Here is a 26,069-nt window from a genome sequence, read left to right on the forward strand (position 1 = left end):
GGACACGTGTGTGTTTTCTTGTGATGATTATGGAGAAAGGTCATCATGAGGACTATATTTGGGGGCCACTTCATGTGGTTACGCGATGCATTACTGAAAAAAGTTGAGTGCCAGGTGTGCGGATGATGCAAAAAGGTAACAAAAATGCACACTGTGGCTAGTTTTGGCCTGTTCAGGGTCCGTTTGAGGTCAACTAAAAGGCCCAAGGTGTCCAAGGGATAAAGTGAAGTATGGAAAATAAAAACCCCAAAAAATACCAGCAAAACATGGAGAGAAGAGGAGGAACAGCCGCAAACTCAATTTTTGCTATTTTTGGAGCTTATTTTGGCCATAAACTGCTCATCTGAGGTCGGATTTGAGCGCTTTGATATGTAGACTGGGGTTTTTGGCCACTCCGGATACAATGTTGTTGTCCATTTTACCAAATTCCTCACTTTCTCTTGCAATTTTGGCTATGTAAGTTTCTCCTATGAGGGAAGCCTTTGTTCAAATTTGTGATTGTATCTGGCATATTTCATCCATATTGTGTGGTGTTGGCCCAAGATCAATCATATCTAAACATAAAAAATATTCCTCTTTTGAGCTGAGTTTTTTTTGTGTGTGTGTGTCTGTGTTGAGTGGGCAAATGGATAGTCTCTCTCCTCTCACTCCATCAGTGTGTTTCTTGTCTCGGCCAGGTGGGTTGGGTAATCCAAGTGGTGCCCCGTAGTGTGTGTGTGTGTATATATCATCCCAAGAGTGTGTGTCGGGTCATTATAGAGGCGTTGTGTGTGTTTACATCCCGCTCACATTCTCTTGGCACCCCCACGGAGGATCTTCTTTGAGTACCTTTAGCTTCGGGAGTACAGATTGCAGATTATAGGTTACATGTTACAGGTTACAGGTACATGTACTATAGGTATAGGTACAACTATATGTACATGTACAGGTACAGATACATGTACAGGTATAGGTACAAGTACAGGTGTAGGTGATTCACACAGGAACAGGTAGCTAGAGTAGAGTGATACACTGGCAAGTGGGAGTCACTTGGAGTTGCCCTAGGTATGCATCATTTGGCGGCAGTTGAGCACATTGTCCGGTATTGTAACTTACTTGTGGATACTGCCATTGTACACCTTTGTGGAGCCATACTTGGTTTTATTTTGGCAGTCCCAACCATTTTTGAGACTTGGTCTAGAAGATAGTCATTTCTGAGCCTTGACTATACGAGATTTGCATAAGCTTTCGTGAGAGGTTATAGCGTGAAGTTTTATTGAGCTGGGGGATTCTCAAATGTGAGATCTTTTTTGTGATACAGGTGGTTGGAGCATCCTTTTTGTGACCTCACCATAGGCTATGTACTAGTGATTCCTACTTTATGCTCGGGTTCTATTGTTGGCAGGTTATGCATACATATAAAGTCTATATTTTGGGTTCTTACTGCTCTACACAGGGGAAACTCTGCCAAGTTGTGATGGCTGGTTTTTTGGTCTTTTGATCCATTTATGCTGTTATGTTGCTGAAATTCTGGCAAAATTAGAGGATAAGTCAGTTGTGCCTTCTTGGGAGCTACATAGTTGGCTTTAATGGATGATCAAAACGGACCTCAATTCACTCTCGTTCATTTAGCACAAAGAATCCAAATAAATGTTCATGTGTCGAGGAAGATTTTTTTCGAGCATCACATAGTCTTTATGTTCGGGCCAAGAAGATTAAGAGAGATACTGGAATCCCCTTTGCCTATTATAATTCCGATGATTAACTATGAACACTCATTTGATGTGCATGTGTTTGTCCTTATCTAAAGACGAGCTCCATTGAAGTTTTTGAGGATTGAGTCAGTAAAAAGTTTGGGTTCTTGCACGTGTGTTCGAAGGGGTTCTCAAAGCATCAAATCTTGGGTAGCCATGTCTTTCTCTTATCCGGATTTTCATTGAAGAAGTGATGAAGATATGGAAGACTTTTTGGAAAAGATGGAGGTTGTCTGCATTAGCAATCAGATTCATGATCTGGCATAGATGTTACGTCTTCTCTAGATTTGTTTGAAGAGTGATGCACGAGTTTGGTCCAAAGCATTTGAAGAGGAGTTGTGTGTGGCCGATCCACCTATGAGATTAAGTTGGGATAATCTACTGCATGGATTGGAAGTGGAGTCTGTGAAGGCAGAAGATCCTGACCAAGCGTGGCAAGAAGTATAGGGTTTGGTGCAAAGGGAAGGTGAGCCAGTAGATACGTACATACATAAGTTTTCAATGGCATGGGAGCGGATGTGCAAGGCCTTAGCACCACAGGTACTCCTCCACTTGACATGATGAAGAAGGATAGGTTCTTGGCTAGTCTTTGGGAGAATATACGTTGGAGAGTGGATCTAAAGAAGCATAGGACATATGAAGATGCACTAGATGTAGCGAGGAACAAACAGTGGAAGCTGATAAGAATGAACCAGCTAGGAGTAGATTCTTTGCCCAGGAGGTCTGAGTTTCAGCCTATGGATTCTTTGCAAGGTCACATGCCAGGGGTTCATCATGAACCAGTGGTTTTTGTTACTCCTCAGCTTATGCCAACAGTGGTCACTACAATAGTGGAAGATGATTGGCTAAGGCAAGACATGAGTCAAGTGGTAGATCTAATGAAGAATCTCAGCCTAAACATGCTAGGTAATGTAGAAAATAATCGAGGTCAGGGGAGGTTTCCAAATCAGCCACGAGGTGGAGAAAGACCCAAGAACGGTGTTGGACAAAGCAATGGTAGAGTGTAGAGGCAGACGCCCATGTGTTAAAATTGTGGAGAGTTGGGCCACATCAGCCCGCAATGTGAGAAGCCACCAAGGAAGGGGGGAGACATGTATCCATTGCCAAGGAAGGTGCTAACTAGGTCAAATGATTATGGCATTAAAATTAAGGGAGAAGAAGGAACCAGTCGATTAACCCATGAGGAAAAGGGAAAGACAAAAGTGATAAGTATGGTCACTTTGGAGAAGGCAACAAAGCTGGAGGATACATTAGTGATGCCTATTGGGAAGAGGACCACACAGGATAAGGAAGGAAGAAGTGCCCCAGGTCCTAGCAAGAAGAAGGGAAAGAACCATGAAGACGAGGATGTCAAGGCCAAGAGGAAAAGAAGGGCTCGTCACAAGTTTCATGTTTCAGAGTTTCCACTAAGGGATGGGCAATTAAGCTATGACTTGAAGGAAGATCTGAGAAGTAGGAAAACAGATGTTACTTTTGGACAGCTTATAGAGATGGTGCCTAAGCTAAAGGGACAGTGGAAGAGGATGGTTAACCCAATGGAGAAAGAACTAGAGAGAGGTTCAGTGAAGGTGTTGGTGATGGATGAGCTACCAGACATTCGCCCAATAGTAGATGTGTGGCATAAAAGAAAAAATTTGGGACAAGGTTATGTTGATGGCGGAGTCCAAATATGTGTCATAACACATTAATGTGATGAGAAGATGGATCTTACAGTGACTGGGGTGTCAGGCATTTGGATTAGATTGGCAAACCATCAAAAAGTAAAATATTTGGGTGTTGTAAAGATCTTACAAGTGGAGGCGTATGATGCAAAGGTAGTGGTTGATTTTCATGTGATACCACTAGGGTTGGGCGCATATCCTATTATACTAGGTAGACCATGGTTACGTGCAATGGGAGCTGCTCAAGATTGGCGATTGGTACGAATGCTATGGAAAGACAGGTGCCAAGAAGCTATATAATATGGGCACATGAAAAGTATTCTAAGATATTTATGAAGATGAGGATGAGTCTAGTGATGAAGACTATTCCACAGTGACTGATGAGGACAGTGGTAGTACTACTAGCAGTGATGACGATGTTGATGTTGCATTTCTTTTGATGGACAAAGAAATCCAGGAGTCTGGTTTAGTTGCATTTGCGAATGAGATTGAAATTGAAAGTGAAGGGAATTATGAAGTGATTGAAGGGCTGATGCAAACCAAGGTTGAATTATCAAAGAAGCAAGAATTGATGACACAAATGATCAGTGGAGACCTCTCAGCTATGGAGAAGGAGATATATTTGCACATGCTGGCTAGTTTTCCTGATTTGTTCATTACTTCTTATGAAGATATTAAAGGGTTCAAAGGAGAAGAGATGCATATAGAGCTGAAAAAAGGGGCTAAGACGGTGCGACAAAGGCTAAGAAGGATGGGTCAAGAGCAAATGGAAGCCTTGTGGGAGGAGATGAACAAGTTATTGAAGGCAGGGTTCATAGTCCTGGTGGAAACCACAGAATGGGTGAGTCCAGTAGTGGTCATCCCAAAGAAGGATGGAAAGTGGAGAATTTGTGTGAATTTTAAACCCTTAAACGCAGCCACTAAGAAGAACCTATATCCTCTTCCATTTATTGATCAGATCTTGGATCCAGTGGCAGGTTATGAGAGGTACAATGTGTGTGATGGTTTTTCAGGCTATATTGCTCTTAAAGACCGAATAAATACAACTTTCATTATGCCATGGGGTTGTTATTGCTACACGATATTGCCATTTGGGTTGTCAAATGGACCATCTTTCTATTAAGAGAGAGCAAATTGGGTATTGAAACCATTCACTGGTAGTTGTGTTAAAGCTTTTACGGGAGCAGTAAGTGCTTGAGGAGTATCATGTCTGGAATAACGTCTTTTGGAATGCAATGATTGCAAAGGAGATGCCTTTCCACGAATGTAATCAATTATACTTGCGTCTTGAGGGCATGTGGCATTATAGGAGAAGTTAATATGGGCATCAAAGTTCACGATGATAATATTAGTCAAGGACTGCTAGAGAGAATGTGGTGCTTGGCGATGCTTTAGTAGATATGTATGCCAAATGGGGTGCCCTTTAAGGGGCCGCCCATTAAAACTAAGGGGTGCCACTTCATTGGCCGCCCACTAAGGGCCGCCCAAGTAAAATAAGGGTCAAAAGCCACCCTAATTTTTATAGGGTGTGAATCAAAAGGGAAAAAGGTGGCCATGGCGTTCAGTAGCAGGAGAGGAGCGTAGGGAGTAGAAAGGGAGCTCGCGTTGGCCAGTAAAATGCTCGGATGAGCTCGCGGTAGTGACAATTTTTTCTCAAGAGCTCAAGGTGCCCCTTTTCGGCATGACTCCCACTAAATTTTGTGTTGGTCTAGATCTAGCCCTGCCATGTCATTGGAAAAAGGAGGAAAAATGTAGCAAGTAAGAGGTTGTGAACTCGGAAGAGGAAGGGGGAATGAAGCGTGCTCTGTCTCTCTCGAGCTTGGAGAAGAAGGGTGCTCTCTCTTTTGCGGGCTTGCACAAGAACCCTATCTCTCTCCGTGCTAGAGAAGGAGCAAGAAAGAAAGTCGGAGCCTTGCTAGAAAAGGAGGCCGGCAAAGCAAGGGGAATTTGATAAGGAAAAATTTGTTCTATCTTTCATGCTTGAGCAAGCAAGGCTCTCGGAGGAAGAGTGAAGAAAGGAGGGCAAGTTGCATAACATATACAAGGCATCTCATAGGCAAGAAGGGAGCCGAGCTCAGTAAGAAACAAAAGAAGGGAGTGAACGACGGTAATTGAGGACGTAAAGCTGAATAAAATCAATTTAGGGAAACCGGCACAGAAGGATTTTTGTTCATCAGTGACAACTTAATTTTAGTTAATATTTTTTATGAATTGCAGAGCCGTTAACGGCCCGGGGTAAAGTGTAAAGGGAGCTTAAACTCCTAACCATCATCTGCATTAATTAATGGTGTCGTTAACGGCACTGCTTCATAATTGTGTGTCAATTTCATCGGTGTTACCAATTTCCAAGCAATTTTTGTGCATCGGTAGCATTACCAAGTAGCTAACAACTATTGTATTGTGTGGTGTGGCAATCCTTGGATCTCAATTTTTCCACAGCCAGCAGCCCGATGCTGACCTGGATCAAGTTTTGAACACATATCCCCCGACACCTGGTGAACCCGACGTGAAACCCAAACCGGGGTGGGAAAATAGTGGAAGCCTATGTCTACACCACAAGAGGCAGTCATGCAGCAGATGATGCAGCAGTTTTTACTGTACATGCAGCAGCAACATTATCTACAAGAATGGATTCGTAAATCTTGGCAAAGTGTTACAAAGAAGTTGCAGCGGTTTGAAGGCCGAGATATTTCAAAATTTTGCAATTTTTATGAGCAATCTATGGAAGATAATGGAATTGAAGACCAAGACTTAGTGGAAGGATTTCATCTGATTGCAGCGCCAGAACTTAGGGCCTAGATTAAAGAAATTTAGGCAGCTCAAGGGCCGAACTGTCAGGACTTTAAGAAGGTAATGCAAGAGGAATATTTTCTGGAAGATTCTCGATGGGTGACCAGACAGATTTTTATGAAGTGGGTGCATAAGAAGGGTAAAAATTTATCTGCACAAAACTGTTACGGGAGTTTAAAAAGAAGTTTGATTAGTTGTCATTAGCGGAGCAACATTCTTTGAAGGATCAGAAGGTGGAATTGTTTATTCAAGCTGTTGATCCACGACTTCAAAAGAATTTGGTGCAATTATTGGAGGACCCGACAGGAGAACCGGGATTGACATCAGATTGGAAAGTAGTCTCTGAAGTGGTGAATATGATTGGAAAACAACAGAAGTGAGTTGACAAGAAAATCATGATCGAGGTAATAGATGATGCTGAAGAAAAGATTAAAGAGAAATCACCCAAGGTGGAGGGGCATGTTCTTGATAATCTGGTTAAAGGTATTCAAGAGTTGAGTTTAAATTTCAAAACTTTTAATTTGAAGGGTTAGCTGCAAAAGCATCTAATTCTGAATCTAAGTAGCAGCAGCCACCACGTAAAAGCTAGGATAATCGATGCATGTGGTGTGATAGTGAAGACCACAGGTATGTTAAAGAGTGCAATGAGTTTGATGAAGCTTACAAGAAGAATGTGGTTTTCTGGAAAGACAGGAAGATTCATCTCAGGGCAACAAGAGAGATGCTCCGCTTAAACTTTGGCAGGGGCGGTATGAAGAAGATAGTGGAAGAAATACAACATAATGTTGCTCTTGTGGAAGAAACTACATATGGGCTACAGGTTTGTGGTGGTAAGGGAGATGATGAGGGTACATGTGCAAAGGGCTAGTTGTGGCCATATGCTTTAAAGACAGCAGAAGCACGGAAGGTAACATATGGGAAGTTACGACATGTGAGGAATTCAATTCGGGAAACTATAGGGTGGACCGATCCATTAGATTCTATTTCAATGTATGTATATATTGGCAAAGCTCAAGCCAACGAAGCTATGGTGAAAGAGAAGCAAAAAAGGGATGAAGAGGTTTCTAGGACGTTAAAAAGGCCAACGAGATCCAGCAACAAGAAAGAAGAAGGGCCTGCTCCTAAAGTGGTTATGGAGGAGGCTCCGAATGACAAAAAGCAAGGTAAGCCTAAAGGGCCCTCGTATAAACTCAAATCCGATATTGAATTGGCTACAGATTTGAAGAAGATTTTTGAAGAACGTATACTAAACAGTAAAGTGGAGCTCACATTGAGGAAAATTCTGGGAATTTCCAAGCGCAAGTTCCATGAAGAGATCATCGACATTATAAAAAGGAAGCGACAAATACCGAGTGAGCAAGAGCCAGATTCAGTTAAGAGACAAGTGGTTTGTCACATTGAAGCAATTTTGGATGATTATGAAGAATATTTAGCAGATCTTGAAGAAGAAGAGTCAAAGCCTGTGGTGGTTTAAAACCCGATTGTACCCGAGGTAAGAAACATGCATTTTAATGACGGGGAAGATGAAGAAACTATACCCAAGAGTCACTTTTCAAGGACTCATTGGGCAAGAACAACGACAGAAACAAAGATAGTTTACGTAATCGTCCAATGCCAAAGATACACAAAGAGTTCAAATAACAAATATTTGCTCAGGATTTGCTTGGGGTGCCACTATAAAGAGAGACTATGGTGGTACAAGTGAGGAGAAGTTCTCGCAAAGAGAAACCTTCTCTTCAGGGTTTTTGGGATTGACATTTGAGGGTTCAATATCTTATAGAGAACGTAATGATCTACCTAAGCGGGAGAAACAATATTTTTCAAGCATTCAAAGTGAATTACAGAGATGTGATGTGCTCGAACCAGATGATGTGATTTCAGGAATCTTCAAAGAGATTTCTTATGTTGACACTATGTCAGAGCTTGAGGATATTACGCAAAACAAGTTAGAAAGTGGAACTGAATTTGTTAAGGTGCACTCAATGGACATGTACAAAGAGTTGGACATGTATATACGAGGAACTTATGCATATCGAGGATGACTTGGGTAAAGAAATTGAAGCACATGTAGAGATGAAGTACAAGACAGTTGCAAAGAAAGTGATACCAGTTGCTATACCTCTATCAGAAGGAAGTGACGGGGTGATTAAAGAAGATTCTTGACAGCCTATGCTCAAAAAATCTAAGAACATTGGGCATAAATTCACTAAAGAGACATTACGGCAGCTAAAGGTTGGAGAAGATGGTTTTCTCAACAAAGAGGAAATCAAGTGCTTTCAAGGTATGCTCAAAAAACACAATAAAGCTTCTGCTTTTGAGCCAAGTGAGATTGGGTGTGTGGATCCAAGTGTTGTTTTACCTATGGTTATATTCACTATTCCTCACATGCCATGGAGCTTACGTCCCATTTCACTTCCTAAAGCTCACTTGCCAAAGCTTATTAATTTGCTTAATGAGAAGATACAAATGGGAATTTTGGAGCCATCATGTGCACCGTGCTCTAACCGATGGTTCACTGTTCCAAAGAAAAATGGTACTTTAAGGTTCATACAGGATATACAGCCGGTTAACAAGGTAACAATCCGCAATGTGGGTATTGGCCCAATTGCGGATGAATTTGTTGAATTCTTTGCAAGTAGATCAATTTATTCTAAGGGTGATCTTTACTCTGGATATGATCAATTTTAGTTAGCTTTGGAGAGCAGGGATCTTACTATGATGCGTACACCTCTCAAGCTGGTAAGGGTGTGCACTCTACCACAGGGTGCTACTTCTTATGTAGCTCATATGATGAAGGACATGAATAATATATTAAGGGACTTTATCCCTCATGCTACTATGCCTTTCATTGATGATCTACCAATTAAATGCTGTGAGGAAGGCTTAAAAGATGAGGCAAACGATCAGAGGGGGTGACGACAATTTGTTGCTCAGCATATTGCTGAGCAACAAATTGTGATGCTATTTTATCCAGGCTTGAAGAAGTTAACTTAACACTTTCAAGGCAAAAATCAACTTTTGGTGCCAAAGAGGTTTTAATTGTGGGGCATATGTGCGGTCCAAAAGGTAGAAGGCCAAGTCCAGCTAAAGTTGAAGCTATTCAAAAGATGAAGGAAATGTACTCTTCGGTTACTAAAGTTCGTCGGTTTCTGGGTGCATGTGTATTCTATCTTATTTGGCTTCTACATTTCTCTCATGTTGCAGAAGTGCTTTATCAACTACTGAAAAAAGGTAAAAAATTTGTTTGGGAAGAAGTTCACACACAGGCTATTAGGAAATTAAAGAAGATGCTTCTTGAGGCTCCGACCTTGAGGAAATTTGACTACAAATGCAAAAGGCCAGCAATTTAAATAGTTGACCCTAGCCCAACATGTATTGGGTGGGCTATAGGTTAAGATGATGAAGAAGGGCACAGGTATGCGGTTTGATTTGGAGCAAAAGTGCTCAATGCTCGCCAAAGAGGCTACCCACAGGTTAAGAGAAAACTTTGGGGCGTTGCTACTGCTCTAAGGTCTGATAAAGAATACTTTATTGAAGCTTCAATCGTGGTAGAAACAGATTGCTTTCCACTGATAGGGATGATTGCAAATTGCTCTACTCTGGATATTGCTATGCTACGATGGATAGCCTATATTAAGTCTCTTAACCCTGAATTTTGTCATATTGCAGGTAGAGATAATCCTATTGCAAATATGTTATCAAGAGCTAGGTTTGAAGATGAAGAAGAGATGTTGACAACAAGTGATGGCGTAGGCTTGAAGTTCTATACATCTTCTTATCTACATGCAAATTGTGGTAATATTGTTCATATTTTTGAGGTATTTTCTGAGTTCTATGATGGAGAATGGATTTTGATCGGTCGCTACCTTAGCACTCTTACTAAGCATGAAGGGTGGATGGATCAAGAGTATAAAACTATCATAAAGAAAGCTTACGTCTATTTTCTGAAGGATGGACATTTATGGAAGCAACCAAAATGCTCTAGAGGGGTACCACAATGGGTTGTTTGTGATAAAGCAACTCAAGAGTAGGTTGTTAAAGAATTTCATGAAAGTTTATGGGATGGACACAGAGGGGTCTGGGCAACTTCTGTAAAGATTAAGAATCGTTACTGGTGGAAAGGTATATATAAAGATGTGTCTCAATTTCTGGAGACATTCTCAATATGCCAACTGTATTCTAATGTGCGACATCGAGATGGATTGCATCCAACCTATCCACTGGCTATGCACTACAATTGGGTGGTGGACTTGATTACCATGCATGTAGTTGTTTGGCATATGTGGTACATTGTTCGTGCCAGGGAAGATCTTACTAATCAGGTGGAAGGCAGAGCTTTGTGTACCAGAGCCACGAGTTCTGTATGCAAGTTCTTGCTTGAGGATGTTAATTCAAGGTATGGATGTGTTGGTAGAATTACTGCTGACAGAGGAGAGCTGGATGCATATGAAGCTTGGAATTTCTTTGATCGCTTGGGCATTAAATTGGCTCTCACTACAACATACAATCCAGAGGGTAATGGTAAAAGTGAAAGAGCGCATCTGCCTATTGTTAAAGCTTTAGCAAAGGCATGCTAGAGACATATTGGTGATTGGCCTAAACTCCTACCATTTGCTTTATGGGTTGATCGAACTACACATAGTTCTATTATAGGTTTTATGCCATTTGAGCTAATGTACGGGTAGAAACCCATTATGCCTACAGAGGAAGCGGTTATTTCTTGGACCGTAATGCCATGGGAAGAAGGTATGTCTACAGAAGATTTTCTTGCCTTGTGCAGTCGCCAGCTTGAAAGGTGTCAGGAAGATATTGAACAGGCTAAAGTAATGCTTAAGGAAGCAAGGTCGAAGAATAAAGCAGCATATGATGGCAAGCACAGACTACGACCTGGTGCTATTAAAGATTGGGATTGGGTCCCTATATATGACAATAGCCTTGAGAACCAGTACACTGCTATGCAGAAGATGGTTAAAAGAGGATTTGGACCATATGTAGTACTTCATGTTTATGATAATGCGACATATAAGTTATGCGAGCTTGATGGCACTGAGCTCAAGGTGCGTATTGCAAGGAAAAGAGTTAAGTTTTTTAAGAAAAGAGATGGTGAGATTAATATTGGATATTTGAACACAGATCGACCTCCTGAAGATAGTGTTATGTATGCATCAGACGATGAGTCTGGTGATGCTCTTGATGATGCTTCATAAGTGCAGTACGCACAGACCAGAGGCTGTGCAGGTTTAGAGGGAGTGAATGTCGTACAGCTCCGCTCTCATGCTAAGAAATATGCCAAAAAATGCACATCAAGCTTGTCTCAAGCTTACATGATTAATGAACAGTGTTTAGGGCCTGGTAACAGGCCAAATTTAATGTTGAATGTATGTCAAATGCGGCTAAAAGAGTCAACACATGCCTTAATGATGCTAAAAAGGGCTATGCTTGAAGTGAGCACAAATGGGATATTATGATCTAAAACTGCACTGCTTGAAGTGCTCTACTGGCCTATCTTTACGGCTTGTCGATTGAAGCTATGGAGAAAAGGTTATGGTAGTTTGAAGTTTGAGCTAATTGTAGATCTGTACCGGATGTTGGGCAACTGCAGCAGAGGGGAAAGAAATGAAATGAATGCATAGGTCTCAAGTGCTCACTTTGTGGAGTGCATCAATCTTCTTAGATCAGTTATCGGAGTTCCGTTTGCCAAGCTATTGGCCGTTAAAGATTCATCGGGGGCCGGTTCCATGCCAGTCTAGTCGGCTCGGTCGGAGTGCCATCTGGGAGTTTCTGAGCTTAATCCAGGTTTTGAAATGTGTGAGCAGTAAGTGCTTGAGGAGTATCATGTCTGGAATGACGCCTTTTGGAATGCAAAGATTGCAAAGGATATGCCTTCCCTTGAATGTAATCAACTATACTTGCGTCTTGAGGGCATGTGGCATTCTATGAAAAGTTAATATGGGCATCAAAGTTCATGATGATGATATTAGTCAAGGACTACTGGAGAGAATGTGGTGCTTGGTGATGCTTCAGTCGATATGTATGCCAAATGCGGTGCCCTTTAAGGGGCCACCCATTAAAGACTAAGGGGTGCCACTTCATTGGCCGCCCAAGTAAAATAAGGTTCAAAGGTGTTGGAATTAGGGTTGCAGAGAAATGCACACAGCTTGGAGAAGACAAAGGAAGCTTAAGGCACACAATAGAGAGTGTGCAATCAAAAGATAGATAGCCCTAGAGTGATGGGCGTATATACAATGCTCGGGGGAAAAAACCTCCTAAAGAGGGAAAAAATGCCCCAACGGTCCTAGTGTGTTCACATAGATCATACCACATGTATATGGTAAATAATCCCCCCTGGAGTGATGCGGTGAACGAGAGCTGGCACATGAGTAAAGGGAAGTGCCATGCCCTGAGGACATGATCGGTCCACAGAGGGGAGTAAGCCCAAAGCTTTGCGGAAAGCTTCAAGCTTCTCACGAGACAATGCCTTTGTGAAAAGATATGCAAGGTTGTCCTGTGTTGGCACATAAGCCAAGTTGATCTCTCTTGCTAAGAGCCTCTGCCTGACATAGTGATAATGAACCTCAATGTTCTTTGTACGAGCATGAAAAATTGGGTTCCTCACAACTGCCAATGCACTCTGACTGTCAGTGTAGATAGTGTTGGAAGTGTCGTGTCCAACACCCAAATTATCCATAAGGCGTCTGAGCCATATGAAGGAGTACGAGCGAAAGTGCGACGCGAGAGAGAGTGCGAGAAGAAGAGCACGACGATATGGTGAACTCACTCTACTGTAATGTGTAGAGCATAGTGAGTTCTTATTAGGTTTTTACAAAAGAATATGTGTACATACCTGGCGGCCCGCCCACTTACCTGGGTGACCACATTGGGCTTTATACCCCAACAACCTCCCACTTAAAGTCCAATGTGGTACTTTAAGTGTGAGAGAAGCTACTATACAAGCTAATATACAAGAGATGTAGAGACGTGATGTACTACCCTACACCTAACTGCTTGCGAAAATGCGCAAAGCTCTCTGAGGGAAGTCCTTTTGTAAATAGATCAGCAAGATTTTCTGTGGTGTGAACTTTGACAAGCTGAAGTTGCTTATCCTCGAGCATTTCCCTGATGAAATGATACTTCACATCCACATGCTTTGTCTTTGAGTGATAAACTGGATTGCGAGCCAATTGTATAGCACTTTGACTATCACAATATAACACAGGCATCTCTTCTTTGATTCCCAAATCTGTTACTAGTCGATTAATCCAAATTGATTCTTTGCATGCCTCTGATGCTGCAACATATTCAGCCTCTGTAGTAGACTGAGTAACACAATCTTGTAATCTAGAACGCCACGATACTGCTCCACCAGCCAATGTAAAGACATACCCTGACGTAGACCTTCGGTTGTCTAAGTCACCTGCATAATCTGAGTCTGTAAAACCCTTTACACTTAGCTCCTGACTCCCATAGCATATACGCATACTCTTTGTAGCTTTCAGGTATCTCAATATTCCTTTCACTGCCTCCCAATGTTTCTTGCCTGGGTTTGACATGTATCGACTTACTACTCCCACTGCAAATGCAATGTCTGGGCGAGTAGCAATCATTGCATACATCAAACTACCCACTGCAGACGCATATGGAATCTTATCCATTTCAGCCTGTTCTTCCTCAGACACAGGACAATCTTGTTTGCTAAGTTTCACATATGGTGGCAATGGAACACTCAATGCCTTTCCCTTCTCCATATTGAAACGTTACAAAACCTTGTCAATATACTCTGTTTGAGATAACCAAATCAACTTCTTTGATCTGTCTCTCTCAATGCGCATACCAAGTATATGACTTGCCTCACCCATGTCTTTCATGTCAAACGATTTTGCCATCTTTGACTTCAAAGCTGAAATTTCTTCCAAGTGCTTGCCAGCAATCAACATGTCATCCACATACAAAATAAGGATCAGCCAACTACCATCCTTAGCCTTCTTTGTATATAGACAGTGATTGAACTCACTACGTTTGTACCCTTGAGAAAGCATAAACTTGTGGAATTTATGGTACCATGCCCTCGGTGATTGTTTTAAGCCATAAAGACTCTTTAACAACTGGCATACACAATATTCCTTGCCTTTCTCAACAAACCCTTTTGGCAACTGCATGTAAATTTCCACATCTAAATCACCATGCAAGAACGTTGTCTTGACATCCATTTGGTGAAACACCAAATCTAATATGGCAACCAATGCAAGAAAGCATCTCAATGTAGTCATCTTGACCACCGGAGAGAAGACTTCATCAAAGTCAATGCCTTGTTCTTGCTTAAAGCCCTTGGCAACAAGCCTTGATTTGTACTTTGGCTGACTATCATGAGCGGTGATCTTATACCTGTAAACCCATTTACAGGGTAGAGCCTTTTTGCCCCGTGGTAATTTAACTAGCTTCCATGTCTGGTTTTTATGCAGAGCTGTCATCTCTGACTGCATGGCCAATTGCCAATTCCCGGAGTCCTTCATTTGCACTGCTTCCTTGTAACATGAAGGCTCATTGCACTCAGTCAACAGGACATAGTTCATAGATGGAACAAACCTATCAGGAGGTCGCGTGACACGTCCAGATCTACGCACAATAGGTGGCTCAGGCTCAGCCACAACCTGTGGTTCCACTCTATCCTGTCCTTGCTCCTCTTGAGCCCTGACATTTTGTCTTGCACGTGCAGGTCCATCTTCTTGGAAGACAACTCTTCTAATCTCCTCAACCCTCTCTGGTTTAGAATGATATTTGGATTCATTAAAGTGAACATCATTGCTGCGAACAACCTTTCTGGATTCGGGATCCCAAAGTCTGTACCCCATCTCACCAGAATTACCAGAGCCTAGAAAGATGCACTTTCTACTCTTTGGCTCAAGTTTGTTCCTAAATTCCTTTGGAACGTGATTATATGCCTCACAGCCAAAGACTCTGAGATGCTTGTATGAGGGCATTTTGCCTGACCATACCATCTCTGGCACTGAATCCTTCTGCAAAACAGCTTCATCCCAAAACCCATTTGGCAGCTGTGCATTAGACAACATACTTCTGACCTTCTCTTGTATGGTCCTATTCATCCTCTCAGCAACACCATTTTGAGGAGGATTGTAAGGAGCAGTAAGTTCACGTTTTATACCTTTTGACTCACAAAAGTCCTGAAAGGCCTTTGAAACATACTCTCCACCATTGTTAGTGCGTAAGCATTTAAGCTTCTTGTCACTCTGATTCTCCACAAGTGTCACAAACGTTTTGAAAACACTAAACGCTTCATCCTTGTGCTTGAGAAAGTAAAACCATACTTTCCTAGAGTAATCATCTATAAATGTCATAAAGTAAGAAGCTCCCCCTAGAGATAGGTTAGGCATAGGTCCACACAAATCACTATAAACAAGTGCCAACTGTGTATCTCTTCTACTGCTTCTATGCTTATGTGGCTGTTGTGTTTGCTTACCATACAGACAATGTTCACAGAATTCAAAATCATTAAATGAAAAGCCAGGCAAATAACCAGAACGAGACAAGATTTCCATTCCCTTCTTGGACATATGTCCTAACCGGCTATGCCACAAAGAAACGTTCGGCTGCTCGGTTACATTGATTGCATTTTTAGAGACATTTGATACATAAATCATGTAAAGTCCTCCAAACTTTACTCCATGTGCTACTGTCATAGAACCCTTGGATATCTTCCACATGTCCTGTCCAAAAATGGTGACGTAGCCAGCATCATCAAGTAAACCTGTGCTGATCAAGCTCTTTGTAATTGCGGGAACATGTCTCACATTCTTCAGCGTGAAAGAAGAGCCATTCTGAAACTTCAATTGAACATCTCCAACACCTAAGATCTCACATGTCTGCCCATTGCCTAGCCGAACATGATCTTTAGTGGTCACATAAGAAGTAAACCACTCCTTGTTTGGAGACACATGAAGTGATGCCCTTGAGTCTATAATCCAGTCACTCAGTGCATTTCCATCAGATGCTGTAAGAAGAGCTGAGTCCATTGTATTCTTCAAGAAGTAGATGTCTCCTGACACTAGACTGTCATCCTCTGCAACAGTGTTTGTCACATTTATTTCTTGAATCTTCACTGAGGACTTGTTCTTCTCACCATGGTCTTCAGCTTTCTCTTTGCCTTTTTCTGCTTTCCATTCTCTGCAGTCTCTTTTCATGTGACCCTTCTTGCCACAATGGTAGCATTCTATGTCACTCTTGCCTTTAGCACTGCGGGACTTGCTACGAGACTGATTCCTCTTTCCACCTTTGTACTTTTCTTTGGTCCTTCCCCTGACAACTAAGGCTGTTCCTTTGCCTTTGTCCATTGTCTTTCTATTGGTTTCTTCAGTAAGCAGACTTCCTTCTACACCTGCTATGTTCAAACCATCTGGAGGTGCAGAATTACTCAAAGCTGTGCGAAAAGTGTCCCAACTTTCCGGCACTGTGATCAATAGGAACATAGCTCTAACAAGTTCATCAAACTTGACACCTTGAGCTGACAACTGACTATAGATTGTGTTGAACTCATTCAGATGATTGGACATAGGTGTCCCTTCTTTCATCTTCAAGTCAACAAGCTTCTTAAGCTAGTATACCTGTGAAGTTGCACTCTGCTTCTCATAAAGATCACTCAGCTTTAACCATGCTTGATAAGCCGACATCTCGTCTGCTACATTGAAGTAAACGCTTTTTGCCAAAGTCAGCATAATGGTAGAAAGTGCCAATTCATCCATTTTGCTCCATTCATCTTCGTCCATATCTTCTGGTTTTATCCCCTTGAGATTTATAGGTTTTATCTGCTTCTTTCGTACCAACACGTGCCAAATCTGCTTCTTCCACAATGGGAAATTGGTTCCATCCAGCTTCTTGATATTGTAAAGAGCAGTGTCCTGTGATCCAGCCATAGCTACGCTTCACAGTGGTTTACTTTCCTGGGAAAATTTCGGCAGAGTTTCCCCTGTAAACTGACCTCTGAACCAATATCAACCTGTCAAATGAACCAAGAAAGCTTCAGATTCTGCAGAAATTTTGGCAGAGTCTCCTTTGTAAAATGGCTCTGGTGTACTAAAAACAGACCAAAAAACAGCTCAAAAAACACTGTCTCTCTGACACTGTAAGCTGCGGGTAAACCTGTCCTGCACCTGTACTGTCTCTCACTGTCCTGTCACTGTCCTATAAGCATAGACTGCGACAATGCCTCAACGGCAGTAAATCAAAGATGCAATCCCAACTGTCTAACTCACAGTCAATACATCCTAGCTGCCTATCTAAGGGTGCTCGAGGGATCGCTCCAAGACCTGTATCACCGAAAGGATCTCAACATTCGAGAATCCCCCAGCTCAATAAAACCTCACTCGACCCTCAACAAAGGCTGTAGTAAATCTGATAGTACATAGACTTCCCACAAAGTAATACATCCACAAATTTCCCACTGTATGTTGTAACCACTGCGGCGGTTGTTTGCTGCGTGACTCACAGCCAGCAAACCCTCAACAAACATACATCATCTCTGACAATACATCCCATGTGGAAGTACCTGCAATGTCAGGATGAAATCTGGAGTATCAAGCAGCAAACACAAGCTACCTGATGAACTAGTGGATGTCGCCTACAGTCTGTGTGTAGATGCGCCCGTGTCGTATGTGACACGCCTCCAGGAACTGTGAGCCGTCCTTCGATGTGTAGACAGCCACAAATCAACACTCTGGGAGTGTCGATATCCTCAGCACCTGCAGTCGTAGGCCGAAAACCCCAAATTTGCAGAGTCGGATCTGCACCCGCTGAGACCACGTAGTCGAAAATGGCCTGCGCAGACCTTTGTCGAAGCCGAACGGTGGCCGAGATGACCTCAGAATGAATTTCTGACTACACCGAGTCCTTCGAACTCGCCCACGAGATTTGGGGCCGTGTCTTTGCCTGTCGAATTTCACTCCAATCTGAGCTGGTGACTCTAGCCTCCTGCAGTGCTGCCTCGAGCCTCGATGTGAGCTCTGATACCAGTTGAAGGAGTACGAGCGGAAGTGCGACGTGAGAGAGAGTGCGAGAAGAAGAGCACGACGATATGGTGAACTCGCTCTACTGTAATGTGTAGAGCATAGTGAGTTCTTATTAGGTTTTTACAAAAGAATATGTGTACATACCTGGCGGCCCGCCCACTTACCTGGGCGACCACATTGGGCTTTATACCCCAACACCATACACACTCAACCGTAGCTGTGAAGACTGCCCTGCACTCGGCCTACAACTTGAAGTGGCCATAGTAGATTGCTTGTTGCTCAACCATGATATACATGAAGTACCAAGCATGAAACAAAAACCCCTTGTGGACACTCGCGTGTCAAAACAACCAGCCCAATCTGAGTCTGAAAAAGCATGTAAGGCTGGCAGCACCGATCCCCCCTTGGGATAAAACAATCCAAGATGTAAAGTGCCACTAAGGTAGGGAAAAATCCTCTTGACAACCTGCAAATGCTTAGACTTTGGGCTATGCATAAATCTGCTGACCTATGAGACTGCAAACTGAATATCCGGCCTCATGTTGCATACATAAATGAGGCAACCGATAGCAGTTTGATAAAGAGTGATATTAGCAAGATCAGAAGCATCATGTAGACTCAACTTCAAACCTGTTTCCATGGGAGTGGCAATAAGTTTGCAATCCTCAAGTCCAAACTTACATAGCAATCTCTCTATGTAACTTTTATGGCACAAGGCAGTACCACCACTACACTGCTTAAACTGTATACCCAAGTAATGATGCAACAGCCCCAAATCTTTCATCTTGAAAGTAGCATTCAAATCAGCCTTAAATTCAGCAATATGTCTCTCATTTGGTCCAATGATCAGCAAAAATCATCGACATAAAGAATCGCAATGAGAAGTACATCACCCTCACGCTTTAGGAGTGTTACAAAAGCCTCGTTTGACCAAATGAGTGTTAGCTTTCTCATACCAAGCACGAGGAGATTGCTTCAACCCATACAAAGCCTTCTTACATCTGCACACTTTGTCCTCTTGTCCTTTTATGACAAAACCACGAGGCTGCGTTACATAAACTTCCTCAAATATGTCACCATTCAAGAAAGCAGGAACAATGTCTGATTGATGTACATCCCAACCAAAATGAGGTAACAATGCACATAGAAAATCCACAGTAGTCATACGACAAGTGGGAGCAAAATCTCTTCATAATCTATGCCTTTTTGCTGTGCATAACCCTTTGCAACAAGTCGAGCCTTATGGAGATCGATCTCACCATCTAGCTTGCGTTTCAACTTGTAAACCCACTTCGTACCAATGGCCTTTTTTCCAGGAGGCAAATCACATAAAGTCCATGTGTCATTTTATATAAGTGCATCGTATTCTGATTGCCTGGCAGCCATCCAGTTTTTTGAATTCTGTGCTTCATCAAAAGACAAAGGCTCCTCAACATCATGTAAGCTAGACACAGCCAAAGCATAACAATCTGATGCATAAGATGCATGGTGAGAGCCTGAAAGAGTACGACTAGACAAAGGTGCATCCAATTTACTGTCACACAAAGTGTGCACCAGCCATTTTGGCAAACCTCTAGTCTGCTCATTTTCAGATGTTTCCTCATCAAGTACATCATGTACATCTACAGCAGTAATAGGCTGATCTGTAACATTTTCAGAAACCCCCATAGGCTGTACATTTGCCTCATTGGAACTTACATTCGTATTTCCACCACTGAAAAGAGGCAACAAAGTGTCAGAAATGTCTTGTGAGCTTACATTATTGTCTCTAGTACATGACAGCAAGGGCTGAACAGAATCTTCCACAAACACTACATCCCATGAAACCAGAATACACTTTGTTTGCGGATGATACAACCTGTAACCTTTGCTTCAGCACTATAACCAACAAAAATACATTTGACAGCTTTATCATCCAATTTTCTCCTCTGTGTTTGTGGCACCAAAGCATAAGCCAAACAGCCAAAAACACACATGTGCTCAATAGAAGGCTTTCTATCATGCCATGCTTCATATGGAGTAATAAACTACAAACCTTTCATAGGACACCTGTTTAGTACATAAGTGGCACACATGATGGCCTCAAGCCAAAAAGAATGCGAGAGAGGGTGTAAGGAAGTGAATCCGACCGGGCAACGCAATCAAAGAGCAGTTAGGGGCCAAGAGGAAAATGAGGAGAGAGAAGAAGGTTAGAGAAGGGTGCATCAGTCAAGTAAGCCAAGTCAAAGCCAAAGGGTAAAAAATAAAGGAGGGAAATTTTTATTAAGAAAATTAATAGTGCATATGGGTAATAGCTACATCGCTAATGCCCCCCCCTCAAGTGCAAGAGAGCAAAAGAGTGCAGATGAAAATGAGGCGGCTCCATCCTTCCAAAAGATGCGGGCTTTTTTTGTGCCATTTGAATCCTGCAAAGTGGACTAATCCCTTTGTATTTTTTTCTTGAAAATGGCCATGGTGATGGTAGGGCAAGCCTTTGTGCAGGCCTTTTGAAGTGCAATCAAGCCATTGTTGCCCCGTTTGGCTGTCGTTTCCCCTTACCCCTTTCTCTTTCTCCTGCTCTCGTGTTTTCCCTCAATGCCGGTAGTGTGGATGTGTGTGCCCCCTCCGACTGACGGTGTTTTAAGTGAGAGAGTGAGATTGAGTGGCTGTGTGCATGTGTAAGAGTGGAGACAGACCGTGGCTTTAGGTGTGTGTTGTGTGGTGGACTTGTGGGGTGTGTGAGTAGGGGACATTGAGCAGACAATGGTTTGCTACTGAGAAGTGTGTCTTTGAATGTGTTTTCTGAGAGGATAGAGGTGTTGTGGATACCGTGAGCTATAGAGAGGCCCCTGTGTTTGTGCCGCGCGTGTTCCCCCATTTCCCCTCTCTATCTTCTAGTGCCCCCATGGAGGAGCACACTGATTTCAATTCAAGCATGTAAGAAGAGAGAAGAACCAAGAGGTAGACCAGCTAGCAAGTAGCAAAGTGCAGGTTCATGTTGCAGGACTATATGTGTCCCTAGACACTTATGCAGGCAAGGAGACTCTCAAAGAGATTGAAGGGTTTTTGGGTACAGGGCAGTGTCCAAGGGGTTTATCCAATTTGCAGAGGAGAAGAGTGGTGCAAAAACCCGAAAATTTACACCGTGGGGCAGCAAGTTACACTTTCTTGAAAGTGGCAAAAAAAGGAGGTTTTTTGAGGCTTGTAGGGGGGATTCAAAGGGGAAGTCAAAGGATGGGGTCATGGACACGTGCCATATGGTGCATGCAAAACCCCACATGCCCAAGGCAAGCCCAGTAGCATGGAGTATATATGCGGGGCCTTGACCCTCTCAGTGTGAAGCGAGGGGAGAGGAAGCTCCCCATGCCGTCAGCCATGGCGGGCGCTCTGTTGAGCGTTACGTGCAGATGCAGGCAGCCTTGGGGCGCGAACCATCGGCACCTTTGGGTGGTGTAGGCGGTGGTGGCACCCTACCCAATGGCCTGCCTACAGTGGTGATTGGCGTCCGTCATTGATGACGTGGAAGGTGCCCAACGTGGGCCAGGTTCACACGCTACTATGCATTTTGAAGACTAGGGGGAGGGCATTAGCGACGTCGCTAATGCCTCCCCGGTGCATATTAAGGGGGTAGTCCTGTGAGACAAGAGAGAGATGGCCGGCGAGAGTAGCCCGGGCCCGAGCCCACCAGTCAAATACCAAGGAAGAGACCCCATGTGAAATGAAGAAGAGAGAGAGAAAGAGTAAGGAAGTGAATCCGACCAGGCAACACAATCAAAGAGCAGTTAGGGGCCAAGAGGAAAATGAGGAGAGAGAAGAAGGTTAGTGAAGGGTGGATCAGTCAAGGAAGCCAAGTCAAAGCCAAAGGGTAAAAAAATAAAGGAGGGAAAAATAAAAAATAAAAAAATAATAATAGTGCATAGGGGAAATAACGACATCGCTAATGCCCCCTCTCAAGTGGAAGAGAGCAAAAGAGTGCAGATGAAAATGAGGCGGCTCCATCCTTCCAAAAGATGCCAAATTGGGGTTCCAGATGGACCAATGAGAGGCAGTTTCCAAAGTTGAAGGCCCCCCACTATAAAAGTCAAATTTTAATCAAATTAGGGGCCTTTTTTGTGCCACATTTGAAGCCTGCAAAGTGGAGCTCTCTGACAGACTATCCCTTTGTACTTTTTTCTTGAAAATGGCCATGGTGATGGCAGTGCAAGCCTTTGTGCAAGCCATTTGAAGTGCAATCAAGCCACTGTTGCCCCATTTGGCTATTGTTTTCCCTTTCCCCCTTCTCTTTCTCTTGCTCTTGTGTTTCCCCTTGGTCCGGGCAGTGTGGATGTGTATGCCCCCCTGGATCGACGGTGTTTTAAGTGAGAGAGTGAGATTGAGTGGCTGTGTACGTGTGTAAGGGAGGAGACAGAACATGCCAGTAGGTGCATTGTGTGGTGGACTTGTGGAGTGTGTGAGCAAGGGAAATTGAGCAGGCAATCGTTTGCTAGTGAGAAGTGTGTTTTTGAGGTGTTTTCTGAAAGGATAGTGGTGTTGTGGATACCTTGAGCTATAGGGAGGCCGCTGTGTTTGTGTCGGGCGTGTTCCCCCATTCCCCCTCTACAACATTAAATGATCAAATTAATATGAGAAAATCATTTGGGTTGGTTAGATATTATATTTTATGATATTACCTCTCTCTTAAAATCATAGTCGTCCTCGACTATGAGATAGAAGAGATAAATCCTTAGTCATCAATTGATGTTGCTTAGCGGGTAGAGGATCCTTTTTTACCCTAGGAAATCAATTCAAGATGGATGACTAATCCATTTGGTGCTTGGGATACATAGCTGATGCAATCATGTCTACTTTTAGTCCACTTCATTCTCCCAAGTATAGTGACAAATTCTACTTGGTGTTTGAGAGACGTCTTCATCACAAACATGATTCTAAGCATGCATACTATTTAAATTTGTGCACAATAAAAAGAGAATTAGTCTTATAAGACAAAAAAATTCAATCATTTAAAACAAACATGTACATTTGCTTACTCTAATGTAGCATTGTAAGCATTGACCAGGTTCATACTATCCTTAAGCTATATTCCTTGCATCCATCTAGCATCTTCAAAAGGGTAATTTTTGAACTTATTAAGATACAATTGGATAATCTTACCATATCATAGTACCTTGTCTTCATGCCGTAGGATAGCTTCGGGTTGTAGCACCTCTTCTTGGTCTTCAATTTCTGGAGGGTCTTCAATAATTGGTCCACTTGGGGTTTCTCCTTTGTAGGGCTTAAGTAGGCTCACATGAAAAACATTGTGTATTAGCCAATGGTTGGGCAGCTTGAGTTGATAAGCCATCTCATTGACTGGCTTCATAATTCGAAAAGGACCATAGTATCTTTTTGCTAATTTAGCATAATACTTTTGATGGCCCGTTGGATTTTTGCCCATCGTTTGTCTCAGCCTTGGGAAAACTTAAGTAAGACCCAATCATTTTCTTTGAATGATAAGGCCCTTCTGTGCATGTCAGCAACAGCTTTTTGCCTTTGTTGAGAGGTGGATATAGCCTCCTTAATCTATTAATAAGATTCTTGTAGGTCACGGCTATACTTATTGGCAGCAGCAAAGATCTTCCCATGTACTTTAAGTAGCAAGAGAATTTTAGGTTTTCCCACTATGATTTCAAAAGGTGCCTTTCATGTAGTAGTATGGATAGTATTATTGTACGCATACTCTACAAGGGATAAGTACTTTTCCCATTGTGAGCGTTGATTTAATTCTGTAACATAAGTCTTTAGTAGATCAAGAATTGTAAGATTGGCTATCTCACTTTGGCCATCCATTTGTGGGTGATAGGCCAAAGACAAATTCAATCTTGCACCTAGATTTTCAAAGAGACCTTTCCAAAAATTATTAGTCATTCTAGGATCTCTATCTGACACGATGGATGTTGGCAGTCCATGGTGTTTGAATGTCTGAGATATAAAGAGAGTTGCCATTTAGTGTGCCTTAATTGTATTTTTTACATGAATAAAGTGGGCTTGCTTGCTAAACTTGTCGACTATTGTCCATATTCATGTATTTCCATGGATAGACTTGGGTAATCCAAAGTTAAAATCCATGGGTATACTCTCCTGTGGTGAATTAGGGATTGGCAATGGCAGGAGTAATCTAGTTTGCTTCCCTCTATCATATTTAGTCTTTTGGCATACCACACATTTTGAAACATACTCTTTGTATGTCCACTGTCATGGTAGTCCAATAGAAGTACCTCTCTACTCCTTGAAGAGTAGGTTGAATGCCTCTATGCCCCGCATAGTGAGGAGTATGGAATTCATACATGACATTCTCACGAAGGAAGTGGGTAACACATAGAAATATTTTCATGGAGAAGATAACCATCCTGAATGAATGGTTCTTCTTTTTTCCCCAATACAGTTAGGGTCGGTAGAATACTCATCTATCATAGAAGATAGATCATTGTGACTTTCTATAGACATCGCATCAACTTTTGGTCGTTGTGAAAGTGCATCGGCCACTTGATTATGCTAACCAGCAATGTGAGCAATATAAAAATAAAATTGCAAAAAAAAATTTACCCACCTCATTTGTTTGTTGGAAAGCTTGGTTTGCATCATGAAGTACTTGAGACTTTGGTGGTCCGTTTGCAAAATAAATGGAGTCCCCAATAGATAGTGCTTCCATGTGTCTAGAGCATGTAGAACAACTAAAAGCTCTTTTTTGTATATGCCCAAGAATCGTTCATCGACATTGAGCCTTCGGCTCTCATATGCTATGGCATGCCCTCCTTGAAGCAAAACTGCTCCAAGGCAATCACCACAAGCATCACATTGGACCTCAAATGGATTTGAGAGATCCGGAAGCATAAGGATTGATTGGGAGGTAAGCTTCTCTTTGAGCTTGTCAAAAGAATTTTTCTCTTTAGCAATCCATGAGTACTTAATGTTCTTCTTTTTTAAGTCATGCAGTGGTCCTGCTATTTGAGAGAATTTTCCTATGAAGCATCTATAGTATGCACACATATCAATAAATCTTCTTAGCTCATGTAGATTCCTTGGGTTAGGCCATGCGTTAAGCTTGCAATTTCACCATAGCATTTTCATCACCCAAGCCGAGTGAAAATCATGTTCACATGCTGTCCGAGGGAAAACTAGTAGCCAAAGTACTTGCTAATACAGTTTTCTTCTACATAAACCATCGTGTATAATCATAATCATGAATATAGATCAAGACATATCTTGGAAATATTGACAGCTTGAATATTTAACCTTGAGTATTCTGGTACCATGTTTATTTTTTTTAAATGTTTACATGATTTTCTTGTGCTTCATCATCCCATGCTATGTGTGTGTGTGTGTGTGTGTGTGTGTGTGTGTGTGTATGTGAGAGAGAGAGAGAGAGAGAGAGAGAGAGAGATGCCCAATTTTTCCATTGATATTAATATAAAAGGGACAAAGAGCATGAGCTATTGAAACATTGAATTGATGTCACGATTTGAGGTCAAATTAGTGGTAATGAGAAAAAGTAGGAAAAGTGAAGGTCATAAGTGGAAAAGATGGAAAAGTCCTGTAAAATTAGAAAAGAGGGAGAAAGCAGACCTAGGAAGATTGTTTTTGAATAACTCAGGAAAATTATCACTACAAGAGGTTGTGTGCTCTTGTGACGCTGTTAGCGATGGAAATATACTGGGTTTTTATAACCCCCGGCGTCGCTAAAACCGTCGCTACGAGAGCGTCGCTATATGCGTCGCTATGAGCGTCTCTATATAGCGACGGTCATAGCGACGTTTACACAGAAGACTATAGCGACGCTCATAGCGACGCTACACAGCCATAAATAGCGATGGTTATAGCGACGCCCGAGAGAATTTTGTTTTGGTGACAGG

Source organism: Adiantum capillus-veneris, chromosome 16 (assembly GCF_014529385.1).
Source record: "Adiantum capillus-veneris isolate H3 chromosome 16, ASM1452938v2, whole genome shotgun sequence".
Taxonomy (NCBI): Eukaryota; Viridiplantae; Streptophyta; class Polypodiopsida; order Polypodiales; family Pteridaceae; genus Adiantum; species Adiantum capillus-veneris.